The following is a 15,845-nucleotide window of genomic DNA, read 5'->3' as shown; positions in this document are numbered from 1 at the left end:
GTGATAGGCCTGTGACCTATTGTTTAGACAATGTGGCAAAGTGTATGGTTTTCTGGTTGTAGTAATTTAAGATCTTGCTTGGGTTTTTATACCCCAATGAGGACAAGATAAAAGTTTTGAACCAGAACCAAATAACTGGTTGTACTTTTGAATAAAGAGGAGAATAACAGGATGAGGCAGATAATCCAAAATAGAATCTGTCCACCTGGTTATGGTATGTTAGATACATGAAGTAGGAAAAATAAGGTGCTTTTTAAGGATTCTTAGACATGAGTTTGCACTTATCCCTGTTAAGGTTTTGTGTCTGGATGTTCCCCCAAAGCCTCCAATCATGGGGGCAGTCTTCTAGAATTTGTGATTGATTCATGGTCCAATGCTGGGATTATAGGTGTGAGACTACACCCACCCTAGAGTGGGTAGCCTACATACAATATAAGGAACAGGAAGTCTTCTATGCTTTAGTAGAGAAGCACAAGGTATTCTTTAGTCAAGAGGATGAAAGTGAAATGTCTGGGTCTCATTTTAAATTTGATGGGATGCAGTGTTAGTTTAGGGTTTAAACCAAAATGTCTAGCATCTCCCATTTTCCCTGCCAGAGCTCCTGTATTAAATTACCAGAGGAAACTTTAGGGAGATTGAGACTGAGATTTAACCTCATTTTTATTTACATCAATCTCTTCTGTATTTTCACTCTCTCTTTTTGTTGGCTTCTGCCTCTAAACATTTAAACATATTTGGTTTTCTGATTTCAAAAAAATCCTTTTTGCGGAACCCAATAATTAGGTCTTCTCATGCATGTCATAGAGAGTAATAAGCAAGATTTTGGAGAACCCAAACTTTATAGTAGAAATTGAAGTATGGTACTGACTCTTGCTAGATGAAAAAGAAATGCTTAGGGCCATTAAGCTCTATAAATAGGAATCATGAAGTAGGGGCCTCCATAGCACACTAGAGCCAGCCAGTGCTTCCAATAAGATAAGTTTAAAAATTCAGAGTAAGAATCTAGAAAATTTTGTAGCAACTTAATGAAACACAGTAGTTTTATGTCTGTTGAACTTAATAATAAACAACCTGCAGTAAAAATCTTTCTTTGGACTGGACCAATATGGCCAAAATGATAAGCAGCAGAAAAAGAGAGTCTGAGAATCACCATCCAGATGCTGGAATATTGCAACATGAGGAAGACAAGAAGTAGGGAAGTGGCTCCCCTGGACCCAGGAAGAATCTGAAGCATGAATTGAAGCCTGTGGAGAGAGTAAAGAGAGAAACTTCAGTGAAGAAATAGATAGCCAGTGGCATCTTTTCCCTAAGAAGGGACTCACTATGTGTGTGAGAGGAGTGGTTCAAACCTGTGGACACGTAGTGACCCTGGAGGCCGCCATAGAAAGGCACTGCAGTGGAGGGGAGCAATGGACGTGAAGGACTGCACTGGCTGGGCAGTGAGTGCTAGGGGCTTGGTCCTCCTGCAGGGGAGAGCAATTGATCCAGAGCCATCTTGGAGATGGGCCAGCTGAGATCAGAATACAGAATTGCAGCTGGCTTCATCTAGTGGCTCCCAGTTGGCTCAGACCTGCAGAAGATGCTCAGTCAGCGGTGAGCCAGATGAGTCCAGTATTGGCCAGAGAGTGCAGGCTCACTGAGATTATCTACTACCCCTATTACTGGCTTGCTGGGATAGACTGGCATGGGTCGGGACTCTATCTCTACAGATTGTCTACCAGTAAAGGCACAGACAACTTTGGAAGTGGACTCTCTCTCATTTGTTTTGTTGCTGTTGTTGTGGTGGTGGTGGTAGTGGTTTGTTTTTGTTTTTATTTTTTTCTCCATTGTTTGATCTTGTTTTTATGAGTGTGAATGTGGTTTCTAGCTTCTTTGTGATAGTTGTGGTTCTGTTCTGTTCTTCTTTTTATCTTTTCCTTCTCTCTTTCCTTCCAGTCTTCTGTACCAGTTTCCCAAAGTTAGTGTGATCCTCCATTGTCCTCCAACCTTGCAATCTCTTCCTCTTCTTCCACTTCTCTATTTTCCCCTTAACCCATTTTAAATTATAAACCTTGAGTACCAGGAACCAAACTCATGACCTTGTGCTTGCCAGGCAGATGCAGAGCCACTGAGCTATATCCCTAGCCTAAAACTGACATATTAAGGACTTATATACTGCATATAATTTTCTGACTTGTTTTAGATTTTTTAAATTAGATTTTGTTTGGTTACTCTTATTTTATTGTTGAGACAAAATATCTTACACCCAAAATGAAGGAAAGAAAAGTTTGTTTAGCTCACTGTTCGTGGAAGTTTCAGTTCATAATCAGCTGGCTCCAAGGCAGGGTGGCATAGCACCAGGGCAATAACAGTTCAAGGCAGCAGCCAACAAAAACAGCCAGAACAAAAGAGGGGAGAACAAGCCTCTTCTTTCTTATACTATAAGCAGATTGCCCTCCTCACACCCTTGGCAGGTGTAGCACTCACACCACCTCTGTGCATTCCACTTGCACAGGCTGAGGAAATTTAGAAAGGTTGCCCACTGAGTCTCTTAGTTAAATTTCTACACAATGTATCAACCATAACAATCCACCCCTTGTCAATCTGGCAACCAGACACATTTCTTTAAACCTGTTTCCAGATAAAAGACATGCTTATTCATATCATTTCACAACTTGAACACTATTACACAGGTTTAACAATCTTTAAGAACCAGTATTAAGTCTTACCAATATTATATTACATTAGAACCATAGCATTCCATCCCTGGCCCCCAAAGATTTGTGCACATTCCTTTGTGTAAAAGGCATTTAGTCCATCTGCAAGACTTGCCACAGGCCTAAGAGTTTCAGCATTACTGAAAAGTCCACGTCCCAAGCCTCCTCTGAGATGTAAGGCAAACTCTAGCTGCAAGCCCCCGTATTGGTGAAAACAAAGTTAAATACTTCCTACACTTAATGGAACAAGATAAAGAATACCATTCCAAAGGGTACAAATGGGGATACAAAGGAGTGAGACCAAAGGAAGTCTAGAAATCCAGTGGGGCAAACATTAAGTCCTGGAGTTTCATGTTCAGAATCTGAAGCAATCTAGTTTTGAGCTCCAAAAGGCTTAAGTGACTCCATCCCCACAGTGCTTGTGGTAATTGTAGTTTCCATGGTTTCTCTCCTAGGTTGGCTTTTCCTCCCTTCTTGCAGCTTTCCTTAGAAAATCTATGATCCTGGCCTTTTCAAACAGCTTGGCTGTAGGACAAGTGCCTGGATCACTGAGGAATAAAGTTTCTATGCTGCCATCATTCTGGAACGTAGTGTCTGTGGCTTTTGTTTCAAAGCAGTCTATCACTTTTGCAGTTTTGAAATTATGAAGGTTTAAGAATTGCTGCTTTTTTTGTGATGCCTTCAGGCCATCTTTTCTATTTTCTAGTTCCTTCTCAACAATCAAGATCTCCTCAGCTTTATCTTTGCAGTCACAGTGTTATTGGAGCTTCCTTTCTGCCCAAACTCTTAGCACTTTAAATTATCCTGTTAGGCTCTTTGCATTTGATTCTCAATATAGATCTGGCTAAAAAGCCCCCAACAATAGCCATACCACAGCCTCAACATTTGACTGCCTTGAAATTATTTCTGCCAAATTAATTAGTCCACCACCCTTAATATTAGTCTTGGGTAAAGTCTCTGGACATGAGCAAAATGCAGACAAACTTTTTGCCAAGCCATAGCGTACATCATCTGGAGTCCAGCACCCAATGTAGTCCTTTCCAGCAGAAACCTCCTAATCCTGGTCTTTACCAGCAGGATTTCTATCAGCATTCTGGTCTTCTGAGCTCTGACCAGAATCTCCCATACACAACAGCCTAAAACATTCCAGTTCTATGCTTTCAGGCAATATTTCCAAACTTTTCCAAACTCTTCCCACAAGCTACTTCCAAAGGCTCTTGAACCACATGGTCAGGTATAGTCACAACAACGACTCTACTCCTTTAGTACCAAATTCTGTCTTGGTTACTTTTTCCTCTCACTGCTGGGACAAAATATCTGGTGCTCAAAATGAAGGAAGAAAAGATTTATTTAGCTCATTGTCTGTGGAGATTTCAGTCCATAATCAGTTGGCTCCAAGGCAAGGTGGCATAGCACTGGGGCAACACTTTAAGGCAGCAGCCAGCAAACGCAGCCAGAACAGAAGAGTGGAAGAGCAAGCCTCTTCCCGTCCCTTATACTGTAAACAGCCTACCCGTCCCCACCACCCCAGGGCAGGTGTAGCACTCATACCATCTCTGTGCCCTCCTCTTGCCCAGGCTGAGGATATTTACAAAGTAAGCATTCTGGCTCCCGGCTGAGTCTCTTAGTTAAATTTCTAGACTTCTCAAGTTGATACAATGTATAAACTATAACAAACCACAAACCTAGTTTATATGATTAAAAGTGACAAATTAAGGTTTAGCTCAGTTTGTCATTTTCAAGGCTGTTTGATGCTATTGGTACCACTATAGTCAAAACTGACATAATTGTTCTAAACAGCTGTTGGTCCTGGTATTCCATGTCTGAAATTGACTAAGGGTCACAGAAAACACTGTCACACAGTGCCAAAGAACCAGGGACTAGGCCAAACAAGCAGCAACTTCTCATCTCCAACCAACTGAAGAGGTAGGCTCTTCCAATGGATTCAAAACCCCAAAACCAGCTACACATGAAAGGTACCTCAGAGACATAATCATTACTTAAGTGTCCTAAATACTAGCAATATAGCAACCCACCTTAGGTAATTTACAAGCATCAGCCCAGGAACTAAAAAAAGAAAAGAAAATGAGAAGACACTTAAGATTGCGAACACAGATATCCAGTTCTCCAAACGCAAACCTAGGAGGCAATGAGGTGGAACAACCCAAAAGCCTGGCTTCTCTGAAGTGGTAACAATAAAGCAATTGGATGAGGCTCTGGAAAAAATCAAATCAGAAATAATCTCAGATAACTGCAGAAATGGTGTCCAAAATAAAGACCATGCTTAGTGATGCTAGAGCAAATACAGACAAAAGAAACACTAGCATAAGATAATTATGGAAGCCATGAATGCTCAACGTAGGACAGAATGAAATCCATAAGGCATATTCAAGCAGATATCCAGGAGAATAAAAATTCCATTGAAAGTATTTGCAACAGAGTAAACCAGTGTGAAGACAGGACTTCAAATATAGAAGATAGACTTGCAGTTAACAATCATGAAAAGAAAGATTTCTCAAAAATAGCATGGGACCTTGAGAAATCAATCCAGCAGTTGCTAAATGAGACAAAGAAGAATAAAGTAAGATTGGTTGGAGTCAATGAAAAAGTAGGAGATACCACAAATGATATTAAAATCTGTTCACAGAAACCACAGAAAAAAACTTCCCTGGTAGAGAAAAAGAATTTGACATACAATAAGTGAGGCATATAGAACTCAAATTAGCCATGATCAAAAAAAGATCTATGGATAGGCATGTCATAGTCAAGATTCCAGAAATTCAACACTAGAATAAAATGTTAAGAACTGTTAGTGAAAAGGAACAAATCACCTATAAAGTAAAGCCCATCAGAATCACAGCTGACTTATCAGCATAAACTCTCAAGTCAAGGAAAGCTTGGAGTAAAGTATTTCAAGTTCTAAAGGAAAACACCCTTCAACCCGGGTTGATGTACATTGCAAAAACTATCTCTCAAAACTTATGGAGAAATAAGATACTTCCATGATGAAGAACATCTGAGGAAATTTATAATCATCAAATAAGCACTCCAAAATGCATTGAAGGACATTCTGGGAAGAAATAACAAGGGCTACCACTCCATGAACCCCAACAGAAGGAATCCACCAGGAAAGGCAAACAGAGGGAGGGGGAAAAAAGAGTGGGAGCCAACAACAGGAAAATAACATGACAAAGATAAGTCAATACGTATCAGTTATAACCATCAGTATTAATCATATCTGACATGGGCAGAAAAATGACAGACTCCAAAAAATTTTCAAAAGCGCTTTTTAGCTGAGCTCAGTGGCAGCACTGTCCCAGAAAAGCAGCCAGGGAAGTGTGCACCAAGTAAGGGGCTGCAGGGAGCTATAAAACAACAAGCCACAAGGGGAGGGGTCAGGGTCTGAGGATCAGGTTGATTCCATAAAAGGTAACTTGTTGAATTTTTCTCGAAATATGTAGGTCTCGGGGACATTGGGGAGTGGGATGAGCAGTTACAGGAAGCAAGGAAATAGGGAGAATGTTACACGGTGTGTGTATTACAGAAAGGAAGTCAGTTGTAAGGCCACATTGAGTAACAATCATAGCACCTTTTGAAGTTATGGTTATAAAGTTGCAACTTTTTTATGGTAGATTACATTTATTGATTTACATATGTTAAACCATCCCTGCATGCCTGGGATGAATCCCACTTGGTCGTGGTTTATTATAATCTTGATGATTTGCTGCATCTTGTTTGCCAATATTTTATTGAGAATTTTTGCGTCTGTGTTCATTAGAGAGATTGGCCTTTAGTTCTCTTTTTTACTTGGGTCTTACTCAGGTTTTGGTACTAGAGTAATATTTGCTTCCAGGAATGATGTAGGAAGGATTGCTTCCCTTTCAATTTCACTGAAGAGTTTGAGGAGTGTTGGCATTAAGTCCTCTTTGAATTTCTTGGAGAATTCTGCAGTGAATCTGTCTGGGCCTGGGCTCTTCTTTGTTGGTAAGGACGTAATTACATTTTCAATTTCATTAGTACAAATTGAGTTATTCAGCAGTTTTACATCTTCTTGACCCAGCTTTGGTAGTTCATATGTTTCTTTTTTTTTTTATTTTAAAGGGGGTAAAATTAAACATAACAAAACAGAACAAAATAGGACATAAGAAAGCAATGTAAGAGAGATAAATTTCAAAGCTGGATGACCTGAGATCTTCACTATCTATCATATTGTCTCTTGTTTTCTTCCAAATAGTTGTCCATGTCTTTGCATACAGAGAATTCATACAAAACAAAGATAGTATAAAACTGATCCAAACAGAATGAGAAAGGCATTGTAGGTCTTTAAAACCAGAAAATAAGGAAGTTACTAATGGCTGTTGTAGAGACTCTGCTTCTCTTCAAAATAGCTGTCCATATTTTCATGTATATTGAAGTTCAACAAAACAAAACAGGCTAAAATAACACCATTAATTAGAACAAAACAAAACAGGGATAAAAGTAATTGCTTTCAAAGAGATGGTAGAAGGAAATCCCCTCTATTTGCTACATTGCCTATAGTCAACCTCTTAAGGGATGTCCAGATCACTGACTCCCACTTGCTAATGGGGGGAGGGGATGTGATGTTTGATTCTCAGCCCAGCCGCTGGGGGGGGGGGTGTTGCTTGGTTTCCTGGTGCTGTAGGTCCCAGCAAGGCACAGGGTCCCAGTAAAGGTTGGTGGCTCCCATCCTGGGCCACAGGAGCCTGCTATGCTCACAGCTGCTCACCAGGGAGGAAGGGTTCCTTGGTTTCCCAGTGTTCCAGGTCCCAGCATGACACGGGTTCCATTAAACACAGTAAAGTTGCAACTTAATTGACAATTACACAAGTTTTACAGGAAGAGAACAAGTTATAAGTATAGCACATTTTTGGTTTTTGAGCTTATAACAATATCAATTCAGCAATCAAAAGACACAGACTGGCAGAATGGATCAAGAAGCAAGATCCAACAATATGCTGTATACAAAAAACACATTATACAGAAACACATTTAATCTGAAAATAAATTTATGGACTGAAAGTCAAAGGATGGAAAGCAACAGGAACTCAGCAAAAAGCAGGGTTAGCTATTCTATTTGCAGACAAATTGACTTTTGAGTCAAGACTGATTAAGAGAGACAAAGAAGGTCACTACAACCTCATAAAGGAAACAATCCAAGAGGAAAAAATAACAATCATAAATATATACACAATAAATACTAGTGCACCCAACTATATAAACCAAATATTAACTGTCATGAAAAATCAAATAAGCTCTAATACAATTTTACTGGGAGATCTCAATACCCCACTGTCATGACAAATCAACTAGTTAATCAACAATGAAATATTAGAACTGAACCAAACTCTTGAACAAATGGACATAGTAGAAATCTACAGAGTGTTCCATCCCACAATATCAGAATACACACTCCTTCCAGCCGCACGTGGGACATTCTCCAAAATAGACCAAATACTATGTCATAGAACATATGTAAGCAAATACAAAGGAATTGGAATTATCCCATGTGTATTATCAGACCATAATGCAGTGAAATTAGAAAAACATGACAAAAGAAATCACAAAAACTTCATGAATAGATGGAAAGTAAACAGCACTTTCGTAAACAATCAATGGGTCACAGATAAAGAAGAAATTAGACAGTTTTTAATAGTTGAATGATAATAACAGTACAACATACTGGAACTTATGGGACACAATGAAAGCACTCCTAAGAGAGAAATTCATAGCAATAAATACACATATTAAGAAAAAAGCAAGTGCATATAAACAACTTAATGTTGAACTTCAAACTTCTAGAAAAAAAGCAGACTAAACCAAAAGCTCATATAAGAGAGGAAATTATAAAGATTAGAGCAGAAATTAACACATTGGAGACTAAAAAAAAATACAAAGAATAAATCCAAGAGTTTTTTAAAGATTAAATAAAGTCAACAAGCCTTTATCAAACTGTATCAAAAAAGGAAAGAAAAGTCTCAAATTCACACAATTAGGAATGAAAAGGATAAAATCACAACAGACCCAGCAAAAACCCAGAACATCACCTATACCTACTTTAAGAACTCATATTCTAATAAGGTGGAAAATGAAGAAATGGACAGATTCCTAGAAATATATGAATTATAAGAAGATACAAAAATCCTAAATAAACCAACATCAATAAATGAAATTGAAGATGTAATTAAAAACTTACCAACAAAGAAAAGCCTAGGTACTGATGGATTCACTACTGAATTCTACAAGAAATTTAGAGAAGACCTAACATCACTACTTCTCAAACTCTTTAATGAAATAGAAAGGGAAGGGCCAGAGATTTAGCCTAGCAGCATAAGTGCCTGCTTGGCAAGCACAAGGTCATGAGTTTGATCCCCAGTCCAAAAAAAAGAAGGAAGTAATGCTCAAAATTCATTCCTGGAAGTATTACTCTGATACCAAAACCAGAAAAGAACTCAACTAAGAAAGAGAATTACACACCAATTTCCTAAATGAACATAGATGCAAAATCCTCAATAAGATACAAACAAAATGTAGCAAATCATCAAGAAGATTATATACCATGACAAAGTGGAATTCATCCCAGAGATGTTTCAACATATATATGTCAATAAATGTAATGTACCACATTAAAGAGCCAAGGACAAAAATCCTATGATCATCTCCATTGATGCAGAAAAAGCATTTCACAGAATTCAGTATCCATTCATGATAAAAACCCTACAGAAAATTGAAGTAGATGGTCTTTACCTCAACCTGATAAAAACCAGCTATGACAAACCAACAGCCAACATCATAATAACTGGACAAACACTGAAAGCTTTTACTTTAAAATTAAGAACAAGACAAAGATGTTCACTTTTACCTTTCTTATTCAATATAGTTCTGGAAACATTAGAGCACTTAGACAAGAGAAAGAAAAATAATGTGGGTAGGAAAGGAAGAAGTTAAAGTATCATTATTTGCAGATGACATAATACTCTACATAGAAGACCCCAAAAATTCCACTAAAAACTGTTAGACTTAATAAGCAAATTTGCTTATACTACTAAATTTAGTAGGATAGCTGGATACAAAGTCAACACTTAGAAATCAATAGCCTTCCTGTACACGAACAACAAAGTCACTAAGAGAGAAATCAGGGAAACAACACTTTTCAAAATAGCATCCAAAAAGATGAAATACCTAAGAGTCAACTTAATGAAGGATGTAAAAGAACTTTACTTTGAAAACTACAGTATTGTGAAAAAGGAGACTGAAAAGGATATTAGAAAATAGAAACACTTCCCTTGCTCTTAGTAGCAAAAAACAATATAGTGAAAATGACTATAGTTCCAACTCTATTATACAGATTTAATGCAATTCGGATCAAAATTCCAATAGCATATCTCACAGAATTAGAGAAAACAATCCCAAAACTCATCTAGAACCAGAAGAGACCTAGAAGAGCAACAAAGGCAAAACAGGGGTCATCCTATTCTCTGACTTGAAATTATACTATAAAGCTACTGTGATAAAAACAGCATGGTACTGGCAAAAAAGACCTGAAGATCAGTGGAACAGATTGGAAGTTTCAGAAACAATTCTGGACATCCTAAGCCACCTTATCTTTGACAAAGGTACCAAACACATTCACTGGAAGAAAGATAGTCTCTTCAATAAGCAGTGCTGGTAAAACTGACTCTGCACATACTAGAGATTAAAATTGGACCCATATCTTTCATCATATACTAAACTAAATTTGGAATGGATCCAAGATCTAAATATTAAAACATACATTAAATATTCTGGAAGATAGAATAGGTAAAACTCTTGAGGACATTGGGGTAGGAAAAGACTTTATGAATAAAAGCCCTTACACAGGACCTATCACAAAGAATCAACAACCAGAGTCTAATCTTATTAAAAAGCTTTTGTGCAGCAAGAGAAACCACCAACAGAGTGAAAAGACAACCCACAATGTAGTAAAAATGTTTTCCAGCTGTTCTTCAGACAAAGGATTACCACTGAGAACATATAAAGCACTTTTAAAAAATCAGGTCTCCCAAATTTAAAGACCCATCCAAATATGGGCATCTGAGATGAATATGCATTTCTCAGATGAAGAAATAAAAACAGTAAATAATTACATAAAAAATTTTTCAGTATCACGAGTCATTCAAGAGATGCAAATTAATACAACACCAAGATTCCACTTCACACTGGAAAGAATAGTTACTATCAAGAAATCAATGATAAACGCTAGAGGTGTGAGGAAAAAGGAATCTTTCTCTACTGTGGGTGGGAGTGCAGACTGGTGTAACCATTGTGAAAAATCATTGTGGCGATTCCTCAAAAAACTAAGATTGGAGGTCCCATTTGACCCAGCTATTTCCCTTGTGGATATTTTCCCAGAAGAATTAAAAACCTTGTACCACAGCAATATATGTGCATCCATGTTTATGGCAGCATAATTTGTAATAGCTAGATCTTGGAAATAACCTAAATGCCCATTAATATAATAGTGTATAAAAATAATGTGGTATTTTTACACAATGTAGTACTACTCACCATAAATAAGGATAAACTTGAGAATTTCATAGGTAAATGGATGCAAGTAGAGACCATACTCATAAGTGAAATAAATAAGACACTCACTGTATTGTCTCACTAGTGTGAGAAACTGAAAGAAATTATATGTTACATATATGACAGTTACGATAGTTATACTACTAATTTCTCTTAGCTTATTGAAAAGAAAGATTTGTGCTAATATTGTTTGGACAATTAAATACAGATATCTTGTATGCTGAATAACTAATTTAAAGATAACAATATGAAATGTATTAACCATTGTTACCCTCTAATTATCGTGTTTGAAATTTTACTTTAAATTAAATTAAAATTTTAATTAAAAATTTAAAATATCTTTCTTTGATTTCACATCCTTTTGTACCTCTCTCTCTTTCTCTCTTCTCCTTTTCCTTTTTCCCTTTATCTCCAAGCTTAAAGAGCTGCACTTCAGTGGTCTTGGGTTTCTTACTTTCATTTACCACTCAGTTCTCTCCTACCATCAGGAATAACTACTGTGATATTCTTCTCATTTAAGGGTATCACTACCATTTTCTAATTCCATTTTTTGCTTCCTCTTACTTGTTCTATTTGTTTCTTCCCTGGTCTCGAGAGAGTTTTCTGTCTTTGTAGTTGTTCCTTCTTACTGTGTTTCCCTATTATTAAACTGGTTATGGAGCCTGCTTTTCATGCTGCATACTCTCCTCTGGGTATTTTCCTCTTGGTAGATGGCTTCAGCTATCCTTTAGTTGGTCATTTCCATGCATTTATCTCCAACCTGAAACACACTTGATCCACCCACCCAGTCATCTTTATTCAGGGGATCCATAGTCACACAAGTATATTTCAAACTGATCTTATATCCTTCATACATGTTCTTACTTTAACATTAGCTTCCTAGAATTCATAAAATTTCATTCAGAACCTTGGCCTGAAACCCAGGGACTATTACAGATATTTCTTTTCCAACTTTCCAGCCACAGTTCTTCTCCCATGTATTTCACTTTCTAATTTTTTGTGTATAAGAGTTGGGAGGGGTACCAGAGACTGAACCAAGGGCCTTATGTATGCTAGGCAAGGGCTCTGAACTGCAATCTCCGCTCTTTTAATTTTTTGGAACAGGATCTTTCTAAGTTTCCCAGGCTGGCCTCAAACTTGTGATTCTCCTGTCTCTGCTTCCCCTGTAGCTGGGATTACAGATGTATGCCTATATGCCTGGTTATGTTTTCTAGAATTTCAGGGACATGAAATCATAGAAGTGCTCTTTTATGTCTTCCTTCTTGTGCTCTGTGGTTTTGAGGTTCATTTGTGCTGTATCAGTAGCTTATTCTCACTTTTATCTTTTTGTGTGCATGTCTGTGTGTGCGTGTGCATATGTGTTAGTGCTGGGCATTGAACCCAGAGTCTTTGCCCAGAACTGCATCCCCAGACAGTTTTTGCTTTTTATTTTGAGATGAGTTTTGGTAAGTTGTCCAGCTCAAACTTTTAAGCCTCCTGCTTCAGCCTCCCACAGTGCTAAGATTACAGTTGTGTACCGCCATCTCCCAACCTAGCCTTTGTTAAAAAAAAAAAAAAGAAATGGAACTTCTTTCATTGATAAATAAGTCTTCTGCTGCCACCTTCTTTAACTTGTCCTGCTCTTCATTCTTTCTCAATTCTCTTAATTTACAGGTCACCTTCAGATGTTGACATTCAGTTATTGTTACCTTCCATAGGTCCTGTGATCCATTATGTCTGTGAAGGCTGGTGTGTCACTGGGAAGTCATCTTCATCCAGACTTATTCCCCAGTGGAAAGACTTAAGATTCCTCATAAATAAGATCCTGAAGGACATAAGGTGATGTTATGAAACTTGAGAGTTATGAGCACTGTGGATTTGAACTAATTGCTTGTTCCGGTCAGGTTGGATTAACTACAAGGCCCCTGACAGAAGGCTGTGACATGGGCAAGATATGCACAGTTTTGGCAAGGTCCTCTCCTAGCCCCCAACAATCTCCTTTTCTACACTGAGATGATAATATTAGGTACAATTAGGATACTTTCTCCTACAGGTTATAAAATGGACTTACATAGATGAAACATACTACCACCCATAGTATGTTAGCATATTATGTTAAGGTTGTAAGATACTTTCTGTACTTCCATGCATAAGCTTCAAATTCCAAGCAGGAAGAAAGATAGATGGTTAGTGAGCCACAAGCCTGTGCCAGCCTTGGAGGATCTTAGTAGTTCTTTTTTTTTTTTTTTTTTGTCTTTTTGAGACAGGGTCTCACTATGCAGTTCAGGATGACCCTAAGTTCATTTTGAGCCTAGGCTGGTCTCGAACTCACAACAAGCCCCTGCCTCAGCCTCCTGAGTGCTGGGATTACAGGCGTGAGCTACCATGCCCAGCCCTTAGTAATATTTTGTGTGGCCAGAATTTCTGGGTCCATGATCACCCTAAACTAGGAATGAAGGGAAGGTGAAGGAAAATCATATAGAATAGACATCATAATGTCAGGCACAAACACATTGCTTGTGTTTAAAGATTTTTTTAGTCTTTTATTAGCTTTCTCTAGGGAATCACCTTAATATTGTTCAATGAGTGATAATACAGGAAGGCTTGGAAGGAGAAAAGGAATAGTGATTAACTAGTAGAATAATGTTATATAAATGAGCCTTCTGATCCAGCTTCCTGAATGAACCTTACGGTCCTATTTGTCAGTTCTCTGTAGCCACTGAATTAAAAATGACAATATAAAACTCAAACTCTGAAAATGAGAAATACAGGGAGAATTGAGGTTCTGAGTTATGGATATTGGCCTCAGTGCATAGTCTCAAATCCTTTGTGGCTGCAAGAAGCAGACATTGAAATAAAGCAGTGTTAATACTTCAGTTTCATTTAGTATTTTACTTTGCAGCTTATTGAACATAACACAAATAACGATACACAGAAACTTGGAGAGTTAGACACATGCAGCATTGTTTAGGAAGTAGGTATAGCACAAGTATCTGCTGAGATAGGGGAATCCCAAAAGTAAAATTCATGAGATTCAGTTTAAGCTGATCAGTATGAGTTTATGTAGATATGTCACAGACATGCTGCATCACTGGAAGATAACAAGTGTTATATTGTTCTGCATAACACATTAAAAAGAATGTAGCTGAGTGTGGTGGCACATGCCTGTAATCCCAGCACTTGGGAGGCTGAGGCAGGAGGATTGTTGCAAGTTTGAAACCAGCCTGGGCTACAAAAGTGAGCTCAAGGCCAGCCTGAACTGCATAGTGAGACCCTGTCTAAAAAAAGACAAAAAAAGATATGTATCTTCCTTGATACACATACATATACATGTGCACACACACTTGCCCAACTGGGGCAGAATACAGAATTTTAGACCTGAAGTAGTAAACCTAGTGTTGTGAAGGGCACCCATTTCCCTTTACACATGTATGAAGAGTGCAGGAAGTACAAGTCACAAGATATAGCTATCATATATGATGAAAGTTCTATTATATGTTTGTGATATGTGAGTTTCTTTGAGCAATATGACTTGCATGTGTGACTGTAATAAAACTGGTCCTTTGTTGCAGGCAGGAACTCTGAAAAATTATTCCAACTATGATGGGTATAGTTACTTCCCATGGTTGGGTTCCTTTGTCGTAATCATATGGAATTATAATCCTATTATAAGCACTTCTTTTCTTTTCTTTTCCAGTACTTGGGATGGAACCCAGAGCCTTTGCACTGAGCTACACTTCCAGTCTCTTTTAGCTTTTGAGACAATAGAGTCTCATTAAGACATTAAGTTGCCCAGGCTGCGTTTGAATACATGATCATCCTGCCTCAGCCTCCCAGAATGTTGAGATTGCAGGCATATGCCACTATGCCTTCTTTTCCTCTTATGTATTTGGTTGTGACTTGTTAAATATCTCTTTCCCCTACTGGACTCTTGTTTGTTTGTTTCATTGTGTTTGGCCTTTGTAGTGCTGTGGGTCAAATCCAGGGCCTTGCATGTGTTAGGCAAGCACTCTAAGTCATGTCCCTGCCCCAGGATGCTCTGTTTCTAAGATCCAAGACCACGATTGTTTTGCTTAGTATTGTATCGCCAGTGTATTTAGTAGAACCAATCAGTTGTTTGTAGTCTTGTTACTGTGTTTGAACATGGAACAGTGAAAATTATTTGAGGGGCTGTTTTCTCATTTTTTTTCAATGCTAATAATTAGATGACTAGAAGAAAGATCCATTCATTATGTAGAATGGATACCATAAGAGACTCCCTTTTCTTATGAAACTTGGTTTAAAAAATTCTAGAAGATACTCTGATCAATAAGGTTGTATCCTGTTGCAGACTGAGGGTAATGGAGAGATGATTCCCTCAAATGTTTTCCACTATTAGGGAGAATGAATAACAGCTAAAACTGTCCACTAACCCTTCAACAAATATTTATTAAATGAATGAATAAGTGTGGACTTGGGCTTTTTAGCTCAGGTCACTCTTCTCTTTCAGATTGGTGAAGGAACCAACAACAATGTGGTTGTTCTGAGTGACTGGCCTGAGACTCTCTACCAAGAATTTCATCATCCCCAGAACAAGCCTTTTGTCTG

Source organism: Cavia porcellus, unplaced genomic scaffold, assembly GCF_034190915.1.
Source record: "Cavia porcellus strain 051 isolate PalLab524CR breed Dunkin Hartley unplaced genomic scaffold, mCavPor4.1 scaffold_7, whole genome shotgun sequence".
Taxonomy (NCBI): Eukaryota; Metazoa; Chordata; class Mammalia; order Rodentia; family Caviidae; genus Cavia; species Cavia porcellus.
The sequence above is the reverse complement of the archived record's forward strand: the minus strand, read 5'-3'. Positions refer to the sequence as shown.